General features: G+C 41.9%; 1 protein-coding gene across 3 annotated transcripts in view; it reads right to left on the bottom strand.

Moving 5' to 3' along the window:
* The window catches only part of LYN (LYN proto-oncogene, Src family tyrosine kinase), a 111,514-nt gene that overhangs the window by 60,033 nt on the left and 33,403 nt on the right, over window positions 1–18,078 (bottom strand). Inside the window, exon 1 of one of the 3 annotated variants that reach the window (XM_060128437.1) lies at window positions 17,353–17,540. The exons of the other annotated variants lie outside the window; for them this stretch is intronic. The gene's annotated coding sequence lies outside the window, so the exon portion shown is untranslated. Of the gene's footprint in view, window positions 1–17,352; window positions 17,541–18,078 lie in introns of those variants that run through there. 3 annotated transcript variants of the gene reach the window in all.

The following is an 18,078-nucleotide window of genomic DNA, read 5'->3' as shown; positions in this document are numbered from 1 at the left end:
TCCAGCAAAAAAGCTCAGAGAGCATCTTGCTGCGTCAGGGGATAAACACCACCAGCTCACACCAGGTCCTCAATTCTCTTCACTGTACAAAGGTACCAGAAAAGCACAAAACACATGCACCCCCAACAAAAACTGAGAGCACAGTTATGTGTTTGCAGGTGACAGGAGCTACGCTTTACAATGATTCACACCTTAGTATTTTTCAATTGAACATTTGTAATTTTCTGAGCATCTCATTTAATCCTCGAAGAAAGCCCATGACCCAGGTATTATTAACCTCACTTTACAGAGGAGTAAACTGAGCCTTGCAGAGATTAAATGGCTGGCCTAAAGTCATTGCACAAGTGAATGGTGGACTCACATAGTTTTAGCCTAAAGTCTGTGCTTTTTCTTTTTTTTTTTAAATTACCATGTTGCCAAACAATGGCTATTTTGAAACATGCATTTTATCTCCTTATTAATAATACTAAAGAGATTGTTTTTATAGCCTCTTTCTCAAAAGGATCTGAAATGCTTTTACAAAAAGTGAGTTTAATAAACTGGAAACAGAAAACTCGAGGCAAGGAGCAGAGGAGGATGCAAATGCGGAAGCAGGTGGGCACCATGTTTGCGGGGTAGCAGGCTTCCTGGCAGGAGGAGCCAGAGGAAAGCCCGCATCATCGTGCTTATACCAGGGAAAGGGGAAGCTGACCTGCCTCACCAGACGGGGCGGCCCCGGCATGAGAATTCTAAAGTCGTGTATGAGGGGCTTTACATAAAGTGCTGTGGACGATGTAGATGACAACGTCTTCAATTTTTTTGTTTGTTTGTTTAACAGTAAATGAAGGCACATTTTACATGTGGAGACTTTGAGTTACTCATAATAATACCTGAGTGTCTGACATGCAAATACAACCCTGGGATGTTCACACATAAGCCCGAGTAGGTGATCTAGTGAGACAGAGACAGTGGGCAACCCTCTGTCACAAAGGGAATATGAACGAATGTTCATATCAGTCTTATTTATACTACACAGACGAGGTGTCCATCAATAGGGGCGAGTCCATTAAATGAGACCAAACTGACATATTATGAGACTGAAGTGGGGTAAAAAGAGAGATTTGTATAATTTGGATGTTCTTGACCACCAATCATTATTGACTGAAAAAAAATCATATATATCAATCAATTTATATAACCAATCAGTATATACACATATATACGCACACACACATACCCATATATATTGAATGTCCACAGAAAAAAGCCTGAAAGGATACCCACTACTGTGTTGGTTGGGTTCTGAAGTCCACTGGTAAGGTGCACAATCGTATACAGAAATTTTCTCTTAAAAATTCCTAAGGAAGACACCACAATTTGCAAAATGTTTTGGAGTAAAGGACTGTGAAGTTGGATTGCTAAACTCAGATCCTGGGTCCCTCAATTATTAACTGTGTGAACCTGGGCAAGTGGCCTAACCTCTATGCTTCAGTTTCCTTCTGAAAAAATGGAGATAACTTCATCGAGCTCATTAGGTTGTTATGAGGATTAGATGAGTTAAATCAGTTAATATTTGTAAAGTGCTTAGAAGTATACTTAAAGCAGCACACAGTAAGAGCTAGATAGATCTTTGTTAACTACATAAATAAATGTGGTCCAAATGCCAGTTTTCCCTCCAACATTGGAAGAGAAACAATCCCATGATGAGAAGCACAAGGAAACCCCACCTCACCCCAAACAGGGAACGGCAGAAGCACATCTCCCATCTCAGTCTCAGGCTGACACATGGGCCACTTGCATTTTCTCCCTCTCTGGCCCCTCCCCTCTTTGGGGCAAGGCACCCTATATGCCATGTTACTCTGCTGTCCACTTTTATAACATGATGACCTGAATGTAAATGTGTGTATTACTCTGTCATTAAGGAAGAAGCGAAGGAATTGTGTAGTGAAAGAGGTTCCTGAGTTTGGATTTGTATAATATACATTTTGGGTAATATTTTGTTATTCATCGTAAGTTTCACAAGTTTAAAAGATATTCCATCATGTCTATTTCAACCTGATGTCCATACAAATTCACCTCCCTCTCGGCTATACAAAGATTTTTAAATCACCGATTTCTCATATTCTGAGAGCTTAAAGAAATCAAAAACAGGAAATTGGACGCCACTTCCCCTATAAAATCTGAATCCACGTTTTAACAGCTATTTCACACAATCCTAGACCTTAAAATTTAAAAACAAAGGTACTAGACTCTAACCCCCGAGAACCTAAATTTCTTGCCTTTACAAAGTGCTACAAAAGAAAGTGTTTTTATTTTTATTACGACTCACGCATTTTGTTTTTTGACGACTGATGCATTTTCTGCCTTTATCCTAGCAGCCAAAAAGAAATTTAAAACATTTTTTTTCCACGTCACTGCAACTTCCCAAGCTGAGTTCGTAAATTTGCATTGCGTTTTCCCAGCAGCAAGTGAATGACTCATCCACAGGCTCTAAAGTACCCATCCTGTCACCGCCCTTCTCTTGCCTGACCTTGCAACATCAAGTGGTCGTGTTCTGGCGTAACCAGAAACATCTCTAGGGTAGGAGACAGGCGGCGCGTGGGAAAAAAAGAGAAGGAGGTGGAATTGCTTGCTCTGAGCCTGGCACAGCGCATACCAGGATGCTACTCCGACAGATGGACCTGTGCCCGGTGATCAAAGGTCCCCGTTAAAGTGGACCTTGGCCCATCGGCCTTGAAGCTGCACTTCTATCCACCCAAGCCTCTTGCATGACTGTGGAGGGAGCTCATCTCCAAAAGAGTTTTCTGAGTTAGGGGGCCTAGAAAGAGACAGGAAGCCCCAAGGCCGTGGAGATGGGTGGTAACGATCCCCCAGACAAAAGTGGCCTTGAGCTTCCAAAGTAGGTTGAGTTGGTTCAAGGGTCGTTCACAGGGACTCGTCCTAAAACAGTTCTCATCCATGCAGTCTGCAACCAGTTGCATGACTCAAGAGATGTACTTTGCCCACCCAAAAAGAAACCCTTTAGACACCCTTTGGTTGTTTTCCTTCTTACTTTACTTTCAAGGATGAGACTTCGGAGGCTGTTTTGGGGAAGCAAAGTCCACGGAGGAGTTGCGATGTTTCCTCCAAACTACTTATCAGAAAGGAAAGGGGTCAGAAAAGCCTCACAGGCGTCTGTGGGAGGGCAGAAGAGGGGAGAGTGCCAGAATTCGCTCCACGACCAATGCCACCAACTCCAACCTAAGTCGTTGTCTTTTTTTTTGGTCAATTTTCCTAAATTCCTTTTGCAAGAGAGAGAATTGAAAAGGGTATAGCCAGACTCTCTTTACTTAGGCAACTAAGGTTTTTGTTTCTTACACACCATGGTAATCATTTTCATACATTCTTGATATTCTTCCTCAATAAAATCACCCAGAAAGCCATTGTCAACACAGTTGGAAAGCTGGTAACCCAGGTCCACCTGGCTCCAGAGCCTGGCTTTCTTTTTTTTTTTTTTTTAAAGGAATTTTGCCTTTTTTTAAAAAATTTTTATTTATTTATTTTTGGCTGTGTTGGGTCTTCGTTTCTGTGTGAGGGCTTTCTCCAGCTGCGGCGAGCAGGGGCCCCTCTTCATCGCGGTGTGCGGGCCTCTCACTATCGCGCCCTCTCTTGTTGCGGAGCACGGGCTCCAGAGGCGCAGAGCCTGGCTTTCTTACTTGACCAGCCTCTACTATAAAGCCCTCCCTAAGGTCTAAATACCTTACGAAACAAGAACACTGTCTTGGGGCAACTAAGTCAACGTCATTTCGGTACTTGGCAATCCCCAGCTCCCAGTTCTCCTTGAGGTTCCATACCAAGAGCAAGGCTTTGACCACTTGGCCCACAGAGCTGCTCCTGTGGCGTGAATTTCACCTCCAGTCTGTGACTAAGTTTGAGCCATCGGGCTCCCCCTTGAAGGAAGGGCGATGTGATTTAAAAGAAGTACTCTTGATTTACAAGAATGAGAAACAGGAGTCTGAAGAGGAGAGCACTGGAAAGACTAGGACTGGTATTGAATCAGTGTCCAAGGGGGCAGCCACCCCCCATCCACGTTTTTTTCTTAACTGAGCATCTCTGGCTTTCTTGCTTCTATGTCATTTCTTTATTACTATTTTTTTTTTTTTTTTTTGCGGTACGCGGGCCTCTCACTGTTGTGGTCTCTCCTGTTGCGGAGCACAGGCTCCGGACGCGCAGGCTCAGCGGCCATGGCTCACGGGCCCAGCCGCTCCGCGGCATGTGGGATCTTCCCGGACCGGGGCACGAACCCGCGTCCCCCGCATCAGCAGGCGGACTCTCAACCACTGCGCCACCAGGAAAGCCCTCTTTATTACTATTATTATTATTTAATTAATTTTTATTGGAGTATAGCTGGTTTACAATGTTGTGTTAGTTTCAGGGGTACAGCAAAGTGAATCAGTTATTCATATACATATATCCACTCTTTTTTAAATTCTTTTCCCATATGGGTCATCACAGAGTATTGAGTAGAGTTCCCTGTGCTCTACAGTAGGTCCTTATTAGCTGTCTGTTTTATATATAGTAGTGTGTATACGTCAATCCCAATCTCCCAGTTTTTCCCTCCCCCCTTACTCCCTGGTAACTGTAAGTTCGTTTTCTATGTAGGAAACATCCACTTTTCCTATTAAGAACCAGCTGGGTAAGGGGGTGGGGTGGGAAGTGGCTTTAAGACTATCTAGATGGTTCCAGGTCCCCACCCTGCTTTGGGTCTCCCACACGGTGGAGCATGAAGGAAAGGAGGTGTCAAGACAAGCCTCCCCTCACTCAGCCTGTTGAAGGTTTGAAGGAGATCCAGGTGTTTCCGACTGTCCTAATGTGATCCATTTGCTTGGGGGGCGGGTGTCAGTGTAACATTCCCCCCAGTCAGCAGTGCCGGTCCTATTAGCAGGCACACCAAGAACATGGAAAGAATCTATGGCTTCTCTCTCCTCAAGTAACACAAGAGAAACCTGCATCTACCTACATCTTGGAAAGGAGCAGAAGAAATGTGAAGGACCAAGCTCTTCTCTTAAAGGAATAGAGTTGTGATGGAAAAGAGACTATTTAAAATGGAAAAGATCTGAACCCACTTGGCAAACTGAAGGCCATTTTTCCACCTGCTGCTACTCAGAGCACTGGAGAGAGAAGAGTTAGACAATGTGAAGCTTGCTTTCTTGCTTTCTTTGCACAGCTGAATTGTAACTGTAAAGTCTGCATGCCTGCTACACACAAGATGCAGTAGGTTCTGGAATTAGATAGTGGTGATGGTGTTACAACTCATGGATACACTGAAGACCACTCAATTGCACACCTTAAAAGGGTAAATTGATGGTATCTGAAGTGTATCAATAAAGAATTAATTTTAAAAAGTTCCCCCCCAACCGGAAATGAGAGATCCACTGCAGTATGGCTGATTTCTTCTTCATTAACTTTTCTTTATGCCTTTGTGATCAAAATCTGATACATTTTAATTTATCTCGTGTTTGCTGATGTCTTTATCTGGTTTGAAACCATTTCTTTATTATGTGCTTTAAGACACAGGCACGGCTGCAGGAAGACCCAGGGGTTAGGAATGAACTATAACATGAATGTGTAGCATAAAAATGTAAAGCTAACCTGACACAAAGATATTTTGAAATAATGATGCGTAAATACAGCAACTTGACTGCGTTTATTAGAACTTTAATAAACCAGTACAGTTTTAATCTATAAAACATACTATACTATAAAACATACTATACTATTTATATATAAAACATATATACTATACAGTATTAGTATAAGTCCAGAAAAGAAGTGCAAGACAACTCCAGAGATAGATGAGGTTCAAACACCTGGAGGTTTGGCATCCAGGACAGAGAAAGTGGAAGAGTAACTCAGCTCTTGCCTGGAAGAGAGAGTGGAGAGGTCACGAGAAGTGCAGGGAAGTTAGGAGTTGGGACACCTGACTGCTGGGTCCAGCCTGGACTGTCCTATAATGATTGACAAAACCACTCCCGTCTCTGGCCTCTAATCTCCTCACCATGAAATGAAATTGCTGGGCTTGGCGGGAGAGAGTTAAGTGACAGTCTTCACCTTGACAACACTTATCAAGGTCTTTAAAATGTATCCACTTCCCAACAAATCCTCACCTCCATAAATAAGTGATTTCTAAGAAAATAACTGGGCAGTTACACAAAGCTCTGTAGAAAAGGATTTTTATTGTGAGACTGTTTGTAATACCATCCAATTAGAAATAGAATTGCTTGACATGGAAGCGACCTAAATGTCCATCGACAGACAAATGGATAAAGAAGATGTGGTACGTGTAAACAATGGGATACTACTCAGCCTTAAAAAAGAAGGAAATAATGTCACTTGCAGTATGGAGAGATGATCATACTAAGTGGAGTAAGTCAGACAGAGAAAGACAAATAGCATATGATATCGCTTATATGTGGAATCTTAAAAAATGATACAAATGAACTTATTTACAAAACAGACTCACAGACTTAGAATACAAACTTATGGTCACCAAAGGGGAAAGGCTGGGGGAAGATAAATTAGGAGTTTGGAAGTAACATATACACACTACTATTTATAAAATAGATAACCAACAAGGACCTACTGTATAGCACAGGGAACTATACTCAGTATTTTTTAATAAGCTATAATGGAAGAGAATGTAAAAAAAAAGAATATATGTATATATATACACATATATATATATATATACATACACACCTGAAACTAACACAACATTGTAAACCAACTGTACTTCAATTAAAAGAAATAAATTAAAAAAAGAAAAAATAGACTTGTTTGCCAAATAATAGGTCATTGGTTAAATAAAGGTAGAACAGTTCTCGAAATTCATTTCACCCAAAGCCAGTTTTCTGAGGATTTTCATTTTACAAGATGATCAGTTTATCAAAATTTGTATCTTTTAACTATTTGTGAGGTGTATATAATTTGATGGGATGTTTTAACAGCTTAGTTTACTGACGGTTTGTGTTAGTTTTCATCAGCTTAAGGGTATAACAATTCTTATCAAATGTAATTGTTTTAAAAGCTTTTGAAGATTTCTATGATGCTTTTTTTTTAACATCTTTATTGGAGTATAATTGCTTTACAAGGGTGTGTTAGTTTCTGCTGTACAACAAAGTGAATCAGCTATACATATACATACATCCCCATATCCCCTCCCTCTTGCGCCTCCCTCCCACCCTCCCTATCCCACCCCTCTAGGTGGTCACAAAGCACCGAGCTGATCTCCCTGTGCTATGCGGCTGCTTCCCACTAGCTATCTATTTTACATTTGGTAGTATGTATATGTCAATGCTACTCTCTCACTTCGTCTCAGCTTACCTTCCCCCTCCCCGTGTCCTCAAGTCTATTCTCTTTGTCTGTGTCTTTATTACTGTCCTGCCCCTAGGTTCATCAGAACCTTTTTTTTTAGATTCCATATATATGTGTTAGCGTACGGTATTGGTTTGTCTCTTTCTGACTTACTTTACTCTGTACAGACTCTAGGTCCATCTATGATGCTTTTTTAAGGAATGCTCTATTTTTAGAAACTAAGGATAGTTGAGTCTTCTTAGAACTATATTAGCCTTAGTTATTAGTAATTAGTAGCCTAATTATTAAGAATAATTATGAGATAACCGGAGAAATTTGATCATTTATTGAATATTTGATAACAGTAGGAATTATTGTTACGTTTAATAATGGTATTAAATTTATGTTGAAAAATGATTATCTTTTAGAAATGAAATTAAAATGTTTATGGATGTAATTTTAGAAATAGTAACTAGTAGCTTAAATGTAATAGGAGATATGTTTGTTTCTGTAGTTTCCTAGTTCATTTCTCAACTTTATCTTTACGTTTTTAGGATTTTAAGCTAATTTCCAAAAATTCTTTGACCCTAGTAACATGTTTTTGGTTATGTTTGAGGCTCAAGTCTTCTGCTTCTTTCTAGAAATTCCTCTACACACCTTCACTTCCTTTCCGCATCTCAAAGCTGTCCCGTCCTTTCATATCAAATGATTTTACAAACAGCGGACAGATCAACACAGCTTCATTTCTCCGTAGGATCCAGAGGTTTAGCAGCTATATGTGTTGGGAATGTTTGATTACTTCCAATTTCTTTCTGATGCTTCTAAATTTAAACCTAAACTTAAATTAAAATTGTAGTTTAATTGCACAACGCTCATACTTGATATGCCATTTGAAGAACTAGCAGGAGAACATTAAAAATGCATAAAGTTTCCTTAAAAAATAGAAATAATATTCAAGTAGTTAAAAGAAACACATCTTCTGGTAAATTGAAACATTGATAAATTCATCAAATTGGCCTTTAGGCAATTGGCCTTTGTAAAATTGATCTAGAAGATGATACCTCAACACGAAAGAGTACTAGTGGTCACTAAAATACTGTACATTATATTTGTTGACATAAAAAGATAGTCACAATATATTTAAGCTAAAAAACAATACATATAGCATAATACCATTTTTGTGAGGGGAAAAGATATAAATAGGCAGGAAAAGAGTCTAGGAAGAAAAATCCTAAAATATCACAATGTTCATCTACAGGTGATGGGCTACAGGTATTTTGGGGTTTGCCCTTTTCATCTTCCTATCATATATATATCTGTGAATACGAAATTATATATATACATTATATATATTTAGATATATACAATTATATATATATACACATTTTATATACATATATATATAATTTCTTATTCACGGATATATATATGTATACACACACACATCAGAGTCTGAAGGACCTTAGGTCACATTATTATATAAGGGTAATTAATTACCCTTATTCTAAAATTTTAAAAGATGTTTTTCATTTTGTGTAAATTATATATATGTATATATAACACATATATACGTGTCTTTATTATATATATATGTATATATATAAAACATGTAATACACACACACATACATAAACTTGTACAAAAATGGATAAAAATTTTAAGACAGGAGGATCTGAACCCATGGCCTAAGGTCCTTCAAGCCCTGTTAATCTGTGAGAGTAAAGAATCTGGGGAGGATGTAGCTGGAGCCGTCACCTTTGCTAAGATTGCTATGAAAAGAAATGTCAATCATGAAGACGGTTACAGACCTCAGGAAAACGGCTCAGTGTCCAGGAGATGCAGCCAAGTGCGCTCTGGATGGACAGCAAGGGCCTGCTGGCTGACTCAGGAGATAACAAGCACTCAGGTCCCCAGGTGTACAGAAGAGGCAGGTTCAGTTGATACCTACAAGCCCCCTTCTCTTTGACTCCAAGAAAGTTGGAAGGTCGTGCCCAGATCCATGATGGGAATGAGGTGAGGGGCAGGGAAGGAGCTGCTGAGGCTGGGGGAAGGCTAGGGGCTGAACTGTAAGAGAGGAGGCCAGGGTCCTGACGCTCTCATAACAAATACACCAAAGATGCAGTGACGGCCCCGGAATCGATGTGCACAAAGCTGATCCCCATTTGCATAACTCTTAGTTGAGCAACTTCACACAGAGGAAGACATGGGGGATTGATGAAACAAGCAGGGGATTTTTGGTTTTGTTTCTCTTAAAAATAAAAGGGAACACTATGAAAACAAGATGAGCTCATGGAAACTTAGGTATCACAGGGAAAGGTATCATTCAAAGGACCAGAAGAGGAAATTCAAAGCAGAGTCTGAATTATTACAACCCAAGAAGTGGAAGAAACATCAACCCTGTTTCCAGCCTCAGATTTTTATGATCAATGATCCAGCCACCTATCTTTAGAAGTATATAAAATGATATATTTAAATTTTACTTTAAGAGGTCAGTCAGGTTTACATAAATAGATTTAACAAAAAATAGAAACGATTATGAAATTGAGAAAAAGTGAAACTAAGCCCAAGACAGCGAAAAGAAGCTGAAGGTTATATCTTACCATAAGTTTCTGCACAATTGTTAGATACAGACCACAAGTCTCCAGAAGTTTAGGTTTTCTAGAGGCTAAACCGAAGATGAAGACATGCCGTGGATACATCTGCTTCCCTGCAACAGGCTTTCTCAGCCTCAGTACTATTGACATTTTGAGCCAAAAAATGATTTGTTGTGAGGTTTGTCCAGTGCACTGTGGGGTAGTTAGCGGTATCCTTGGCTTCTACCCACAAGATACCAGGTATGACAACAGAAATGTCTCCAGACATTGCCAAGTGTCCCCGATGAAAGCTGCGTGGCAGGAAACCTGATGTTTCAATTACTGGTAATGATCCTAAGTATAGATATTTTTTGTTACAGAGTGGGGCAGAACAATATGCTTTGTCATCAGTGAAAGGCAGGTTTACTATTCCGTTATAAAATGTAAAGGGCATAGCCAGAAATCTTGTTCAATAGATGTCTGCCACTCTGCTTACACACACAGAAAGATACAGACTCACAAAGACACACGCACACAGACCTGGTGTTTGTTGGGCTAGACCCAGAAACTTTCTATGAGAAAATCATCACCCTGACGCTATACTTAAATACAGACAAACTAGTCTCATGAGATAAAGCTAGAAGAAACAGTAAGAATGATCTATTCTACCCACCCCCTCTTACGAAGAAACTAAGACTCAAGGAAGTCAAACCAAGATTAGTTACTAATAGATTTTATTTTCACTGAAGGGAACAAAAATAAACCCTCATTGAAAAGGATAGTAAACAGAATAAAGAGTCCAGAAATATAGTCAATTGATCTTTCACAAAGCAGAAAGGCAATTCAACGGAGAAATGACAGCCTTTTCAACAAGTACTGGCTGGAAAAACTGGACATCCACATGCGAAAAGAAAAACTAATCTAGACCCAGATCTTACATCTTTTACAAAAGTTAACTCAAAATGCATAACAGAACTAAATGTACAAATGCAAAACTATAAAACTCCTAGAAGATAACATAGGAGAAAATCTAGATGACCTTGGGCTTGGCGATGACTTTTTAGATACAAAACCAAACGCATGAGCCATAGAAGAAAAAAATTGATAAATTGGACTTCATTAAAATTTAAAACTTCTGCTCTGCAAAAGACACTGTTAAGAAAATTAAAAGACAAGCCACAGACTGGGAGAAGATCTTTTCAAAACACAAAGGACTCGTGTCCAAAAATACACAAAGAATTCTTAAAACTCAAAACTACAAAAACAAACAACCCAATCAAAAAATGAGCATGAGATCTGAAAAGACACCTCGCCAAAGACAGAGAAATGGGAAATAAGCCTATGAAAGATGCTCCACATCATATGTCACGAGGGGGATGCAGATTAAAACAATGAGATACCACCACACACCTATGAGAGTGACAAAAATCCAAAACACTGACACCACCCAAGGCTGCGGAAGAGGCAGAACAAAAGGAACAAAAAATGGTGCAGCCACTTCAGAAAACAGCTTGGTAGTTTCTTACAAAACTAAATATACTCTTAACATATGACTCAGTAATTCTACTACTTGGTATTTACCCAAATGAACTGAAAACTTCGGTTCACACCAAAACCTGCCCACAGGTGCTTACAGCAGCTTTATTCACAATTGCCAAAACTTGGAAGCTACCAAAACATCCTTTGGTGTGACTGGAGAAACAAACTGTGGTCCATCCAGACAATAGAATAGTATTTATCAAGAAAAAGGAGTGAGCTATCAAGCCATAAAAAGACATGGAGAAAACTTAAATGCGTATTGCTAAATGAAAGAAGCCAATGTGAAAAGGCTACATGCTGCATGATTCCAACTCTATGACATTCTGGAAAAGGCAAAACTATGGAAACAGTTAAAAGTTCAGTGGTTTCCAGCAGTTGAGGGAGAGGGAGAGCTGAATGGGTGGAGCACAGGGGATTTTGGGGGTACTGAACCATTCTATGTGACACCGTAATAGTGGACACATGTCATCATACAGTTGCCAAAACCCACAGAATGTACAGCCCCAAGAGTGAACCCAATGAAAACAGTGGACTTATGTTCAGCATAATGTATTAATACTGGCTCATCAATTGTAACAAATGTATCACACTATGCAAGATGTTAATAATTAAGGGAAACCAAGGGGGTGGTGAGTACTACATGGAAAACCCTCTGTACTTTCCACTCAGTGTTTCTGGAAACCTAAAGCTGCCCTAAAAACTAAAGTCTATTAATTTTTAAGAAGTATATTGTGATAGAATAAGCGTCAAGCCACATACTTTTGAGTAAGTATTTCAGAAAAACGTGTCCTCAGTTTTGAAAAGACTACTGCCTTAAAATATTTCTGCTGAGAAAAGTTGTACACAGCTTCCAATGTGCCCCTTCCAGGCACCCAATATTCTCTACAATGATCAAGGGCAGGCTGTTACCTGCTCTGCCTTAATCATTGTGATGTAAAACACAATCGAATTTCATTCCATCTTCTTGACTGAATTCCCAAACTTCTACAATGTTAGCTTGGAAAAATAACTGGCAAGAGGTAGAAGTTCTATTAATGTTTAATAATAAAGTGGTATTCCTAACAATATGCCTGTAGCCATTTACGATAAATGCAAGATACGACTGATTTAGACATAAGAAACGGCAGGCAGAGACCATCTGATAATGCAGCGCTGAGTACACACACATATTTGCATAGTGAACAGGATTTTATCAGAAATTAGTAATCCTGCAGAAGCACCTCTGTCAACCAGGAGTTCAGTAAGTCGATTAAGTCAAAGTAGGATGGGTGGCAGATGCGTAAACTACATGGTACCATTCAAGGGACTATCGTAGAGCCACTGAAATTGAGGATAAGAAAGTGGTTGGATCTGGTGAGTAAAACTGGATCAGGGATGCTAGGAAGGAGGGGTAGGTGTCTGATGTTTCATGTTAGAGCTTTTTAGTTGTTTTGCTTTTTAAATTATGTGCAAGTATCACCTGGAAAGTGATATGCACACATTTTTTTTTTAACATCTTTATTGGGGTATAATTGCTTTACAATGGTGTGTTAGTTTCTGCTTTATAACAAAGTGAATCAGTCATACATAAACATATGTTCCCATATGTCTTCCCTCTTGCGTCTCCCTCCCTCCCACCCTCCCTATGCACTCATTTTTAAGGATGGCTAAAAGAATTCTGTGACTAAGTTTTTAAAAAATGTTTATAATGTAATTTTTTAACAAAGCGAGGTTAAAATTTAACCTACATTGTGATCACATAAGTAGAAAAGAGTTTAGAAAGGAATATGGAAATCAAATTAAATCAAAATGGGGGGAGAATCAGTACAGTGTTATATGTGATGGGTTTTTAAATTACAAATTAAAAACACTTGCTTATTACAATAAAAGAAACTAATTTCTAGAAATTAAAAAAAATTAAATCAAAGGTAAAATAAAGACACTTTCACACTTCTATGGTCAGTTTTTATTTTTCTCCCTCTCCATTGCCAACAGTGTAGCTATGACAAGCTACGCTGTTTTACTTTCATAAAAATATAGTGGTTGAAAAGAAAAAAAGGGACTTCTCTGGGGGTCCAGTGGTTAGGACTCTGTGCTTCCACTGCAGGGGGCAAGCGTGCAGTCCCGGGTGAGGGAACTAAGATCCCACATGCCGCATGGTGTGGCCATACATTAATTAACGAATTAATTAATTAAAAATACAGTGGTTGAATTCAACATGAAACACAGAGAGCCACTTACTTACGCCAGCCATCTTCATGCAGTGGGGCCTCGTAGACTCTGCATGAGCTGGGAGGCCAGCGGCCCCAAAGGTGCAGTTTCTGTCCTGCTGCCCGGATGGCAGGGCCGCCTCACTTTCCTCCGATGCAGTGGGGGAGGCATTGCATCATCCCCACGGGGCTGGGCTGGAGTTCAGGGGCGTCCGGGGAAACAAAGGCACAGAAGGCCCTTCCTTCCCGTGGCCTGGCTCCCACTCTCACGCCCCGAGCTTGTGGTAAAGTGTGATGGCTAAAAGCCCGGCCACGACTCTAACCTGGGAGATCAGAGGTCACGGGGGCCAAGACTTCTTTAAACAGAAGAAGTAAGGAAGAGAGAGGACTGGAAACCATTCCCTGGACTAATAAGCTTGAGGACAAAGCCCTGACTTACCCAGAACAGTGTAAGAGCCCAGATGCCGGCAGAGAGGATCACTGCACGCTCGCTCCAGCAGTTTAAAAGTGCAAAAGAGGAAACTGAGGCCAGGGCTGGGTCCACAGTTACTTTCTTAAAACAGGTGTGGCCCAGAAGTATCATAAGCTGGAGAAGAAAGAGAAGGCGGAGAGCAGGCCTACAGCGTGGTTCCCAAACGGTGTGCCGAGGCACCCCAGGGCGCCACGGCGAACCCCCCGCGTTCCTGGGGGATAGTTCACATTTTCAAGGGAATCACAAGGACCTCTGCTGGACACTGTGAGAACTACTAGCTCTACCTTAGATTGTGCTGCACCCCCTTCACCCACTCACATCTGCCTGAAAGCGGATTCTCTGTGGTTGCTGTGATAAAAAGCAGCTATCCCAGCTAGTGGGAAGTAGCCGCATAGCACAGGGAGATCAGCTCGGTGCTTTGTGACCGCCTGGAGGGGTGGGATAGGGAGGGTGGGAGGGAGGGAGACGCAAGAGGGAAGAGATATGGGAACATATGTATATGTATAGCTGATTCACTTTGTTATAAAGCAGAAACTCACACACCATTGTGAAGCAATTATACCCCAATAAAGATGTTAAAAAAAAAAAAAAGCAGCTGGGTCAGAAAGTGAGGATGGTGGGATCCAACTAAGATGCCAAGAGTTGAGAGGGCGTGTGGCACAGGTACACACGCCCCGTCAGTCATGTCCACGTGGGAGAACAGACAACTGTTCTGTCTTTGCTTTCGGTGGGTGCGTATCATTTTTGCAAATGGTACTGCGTTGTCACGACAAATGCAGGTGAAGTGGTTTGGATCCACCTCCCTAGTCACTGGACCTCTTTGGTGCCTCTTCTGCTCTAGGATTGCTGTGAGAAAGTTACTGCAAATGTAATTTTCACTGGCTGTGAACCAAGGGGCTTTGGGAACCTATGAGCCTGCACCTTTAAAAAGGGTCTAGCACCAGGAGAGCACAGAGCAGGTGGATGCTGTCAGCTGCAGCTGCCAGGCTGAAAGAGCAGAGGGTGCGGCCCCTGCAGGTACGCTTGGGGGGAAGGGGGGCGTGGCGGTCTGCCTTTCACGTTGCCTACCCTGCTTTGAGGAGAAACCACTGATTCCCAGGAAGTGCTGACACTGGAGAGGATGCCCCTGGTCACTTTCGGAAAAGTTTACACCACTTGGACAGCATGATGGCTCTTCTGTTGAATTTCCATTATTCTTGGTGCAAATTTCACATTTTTCTCACCACCCTCATCACCCAGGCTCAAAAGCTCTGTCATCTCTGTGACATCCAGGTCCCATCTTATCCTCTGGAGTCAGGTCTCCATGAAGCCCTGTCATCTTCACAATGTAACCATGCTGGGTTTCTAGACTTAGGGAAAGGCGTGGACCAGATAAACAGTGTCATTCTGACAGTTTTCCCCTACATTAGTCTTCTTTCTCTACTTTATGATATAATGTAGATTACAAGATCTATTTTATCATCTGTCTGTCTCTCCTTGTGGGACTGCAAGCCCATGAAAGTAGAGATTTTTGACAGGTCTGTACCCTGTTGTATTGCCAGCCCAGAGAACAGGGCTTGGCGCTTGGAAATGCGCTATACATGTTCATCATCACATGGAACGCCCAGTAGAATAAATGCTCAAGAAGTGTTAGGCATTATTATCACTACCATACCACCGCCTCGAATTCTGCTACCAACACCTCTCCTATTGCCAACAGGATAAAATCTCAAATATTCAACTTGCCCCTCACAGCCCGGCTCCAGTCCACCTCGACACCGACTGTGTCCAGGACAGAAACTTGTATTTATTGACATGGCGGCACCACACTGCCTTCCCCGTATAGGCAAATCCAACTGACCCTCCAAAGCCGCATTCACACCAGGTCTTGTCTACATCCTTCTCTCCCAGACTACTTCTCTCCATCGTCGATGCGGGACGTAGCCACAAGCCCCGGGATGCCTCTGACGGTCCTGTTTCATGTGGTTCTGCAACGCTTGCATTGGCTCCTGTTAATGTGTAGGTGGCTCTCTCCTCCATGGAGACTGTAAACTCCTTGAGATACTATATCTGCTCTGCCTCTCACCCTGCTTCTACCGCCGAGACACACGTAGTCCCCCTACCTGGTCACCATGATGCAGCAACACACCTTTGTTGAATTAAAGTTGAACTTGGAAACCCCATGGACTACAGTTTGCGGTCAGAAGCAGTTCTGTACACAGATCCCATTCTTTTTATTAGCCACAACCTCTCTGGTTTATAACAGATGATCAAAAAATGTTAGTGCCCCAAACTGTTTTAGTTTCAGACATATCTAGACCATGACAGCCACCAAGATGCCCCCATTCACTGAGAGTCTGCGACCATTTAAAGAATTTGGGCTGAAATCTCTACTTAATAATTTTGCCCAAAATGAAGGAGCCCAGGGCTTTAGGATGAGGAAATTTGGGTCCAATCTGGTTCCTGCATTTATTAAGAACCATATAAACATCAGCAAGTTACTTATTTAAACTTCATTCTACTTGGGACTTCCCTGGTGGTGCAGTGGTTACGAATCCACCTGCCAACGCATGGTCACGGGTTCGAGCCCTGGTCTGGGAAGATCCCACATGCCACAGAGCAACTAAGTCCGTGGGCCACAACTACTGAAGCCCACGTGCCTAGAACCCATGCTCCGGAACAAGATAAGCCACCGCAATGAGAAGCCCGCACACCGCAACGAAGACCCAATGCAGCCAAAAATAAATTAAAAAAAAAAACACGAAATCTAGCACCAATGGGACAATCTGTTTTTAAAAAAAGCCTTCATTCTTGTACTCATCTGTACAATGTAGATAACACTCCTCTTTCAAGGGTTACTGTGAGGATTAAACACAGGAGCCTAAGTTAAATGCCCCGCCTCAAAAAAGGGAACAATCGGTTACTTCCCGTTTTCCCTCCCTGTCCCCCAAAACAGCGAGAACCAGATTATAGTGACACTATCGCATGTAAGTGAAGAAGGGCTCATGTGACTTTTGGTACACAAAAAATTGCTAAATAAAAATTGCTAAGGAGGCTTTAGCTCTATACACGTAGCTGAGGAGTGTGGATTCCACTGACAACTAAAGCACTGCAGTTTCCACAGCACTGCAGCCGACCTCGAAGGAACCCCACCTCCAACTCCGTCCCAGCCCTCTGTTCCCGTTACTGAAATGGAAGTGGTCCAGATTTCAGACCTCTCCCCATCTCACACTGGGCTCCCCTCAATGAGTCCGCTCAATTCTTTGACTGTCTTTACAGCCTCACTCACCTACTTGGCAGGCAAACGAGTTCCGTATCTGCAGATCTTTCTTTTGCAGTTGGCTTTGAGTCTTTTCTCGGATTTTGTCACCGACAGGGTAAAAACCTGAAGGATTCTATTTTGGGCTTCAAGGCGGTTAGGCTGAAGGACCAAGGGGAACAAAGGAGCAAAGAGCGGGAACGCAACTCAGTCCTGGGTCCTCCACTCCCCAGGTTTACACCAAAGGATAAAGCCACCTCTACCCAGCTTCGGTGCCCTCAGGGCAGAGGCCCAAGCCTGTCAGTGCAGCCTCCGTGTCCCGAGTTCCTCCAGCAAAGTGGCTGTTCTCCGCCCATCACCCCTCCGCCTCCGGGATGCCCTCCAGCCAGTCTCACGCTGAGCAGGAGAGTCAGGACGGGCACATTCGGCCTTTCAAGCAGCCCCAGGAGGAGGAAGTTTCTTGTTCCCACGGGCCTGGGTTTTTCTCTTTTGGGTGTGTTTTCTCTTTCTGAAACCAGGAAGCTTGATTTGCCTAATGGTCAAACCCAAAACGATTACAGATTCTTTCTGCAAGAACCCACAGTCCCGTGGTCTATCCCCCGCTGTTAAAAGCAGTCTGTTTCCAAACCACCCGGACACAGGGGGGGCTTTCTGTTCTCCCCAGTGAAGCCTGTTCTATGCCATTATTTTGATGAAAAATACCATATTAACAGATCACTCATGTTTCTGTTTGCCCCCTCTCACCAAAACACTAAA

This window comes from Lagenorhynchus albirostris, chromosome 17 (genome assembly GCF_949774975.1).
Source record: "Lagenorhynchus albirostris chromosome 17, mLagAlb1.1, whole genome shotgun sequence".
Taxonomy (NCBI): Eukaryota; Metazoa; Chordata; class Mammalia; order Artiodactyla; family Delphinidae; genus Lagenorhynchus; species Lagenorhynchus albirostris.
This window is presented reverse-complemented; position numbering and strand designations above follow the sequence as displayed.